At 38.3% G+C, this 1217-nt stretch overlaps 1 pseudogene; it reads right to left on the bottom strand.

The window, feature by feature from the left end:
• Positions 1 to 327: 327 nt before the first annotated feature.
• On the bottom strand, positions 328 to 945 carry LOC110286318 (annotated as a pseudogene).
• Between the last annotated feature and the right edge of the window lie 272 nt (positions 946 to 1217).

The raw sequence follows: 1217 nt of genomic DNA, 5'->3' as shown, positions 1-1217 counted from the left end.
AAAGGCTCCCCAGCGACTGTCTGTATAAGAAAAACTGAGATGGTGTTAATCTCAAAGATGGGAGAAGAAAACCACTAACCAAAATCATCACAACCAAGTCAATGAAAGCAAGCAATTCATTAACGTTTTTAAATTCATGTACACAGGTTGTCTCTCCCCTAAGGAAGGGTTGAAGAGGTCAGCATTGGATGTGTATGGTTAGAGGTGGGTGTATATAGCTCAATCCTTGAGAAACAAAGGTTTAATCATAAACAGGAGCAGATGTTGGCTTTACTATAAGATGGCTTTTAAGCCAAAATGGAAGCAGGCTGGCTCTTCAGTAGTATTTTATAAATATTTCCGAGGACTCAATGGCTGCCTATAGCATACTTCTTCACTTTCCCTCAGAGAGAATTGATGGATGTCTGCTGAAATCTTGTACATTTGTAGGTTTGTTGGCACAACTGCTGTAAACTATTGCACCATCTGCTGTGATCTATATCTCTATTCTGTGAGAAAGATCTATTCTGTGAGAAAAGTTGTACAAATCATGGTTGACAAGTGCCACCCAATGTGCATGTCCTTGAGGAAGTGGGCTTGCCTTGCCCACAGTTCTGGGAGAATTCCCTGCTGCTTTACCGGTGTACAGATGACCATGGATTCTGCACGCATCTGGAGAGAGTGATGAGTCAACTTCCCTCGGTGGGAGTGCATAATGACTCTTGAAAACAATGTTCTTCTATGTACTGTGAGTCAGCTACCACTTCCTCTGTCACACTCTCCCCTGTGCTGAAAAGTCAAATATTGATGGACTATGACCATCTGCAGACACAACCATTTTCTCTGCTAAATCCAGTGATCTGCTCCAAAATACTCATACTTCATGTTGACAGTTATTGCTATGCTGATTCTCAACTTGCTAGAAAAGTCCTTGTCTACTTCACATTCATACTTCAGTCATTCATCTTGATATGCTGACAATTCTTTATACCCATGGTTTTACTTCATGAAATTATACCTTTACTTTTAAAATTATCTTTTTTATTTTTTCAAAATAAAATATAATGACATCATTTTCCCTCTTCTGTTCCCTCCTTCCACTTCTTCCCATGTAACCCTTTGTTCTCTCTTAAATTCATAGCTTCTTTTTTAAATGGTTGTGTTTTATAACATACTATAAATATATAAACTCAATTTTCTCAGTGTATATCATATTATATATGGTTTCAGGACGAACC

Source organism: Mus caroli, chromosome X (genome assembly GCF_900094665.2).
Source record: "Mus caroli chromosome X, CAROLI_EIJ_v1.1, whole genome shotgun sequence".
NCBI classification, from domain to species: domain Eukaryota; kingdom Metazoa; phylum Chordata; class Mammalia; order Rodentia; family Muridae; genus Mus; species Mus caroli.
Note: the sequence above shows the minus strand (reverse complement) of the source record. Positions and strands in the feature narration are given on the sequence as shown.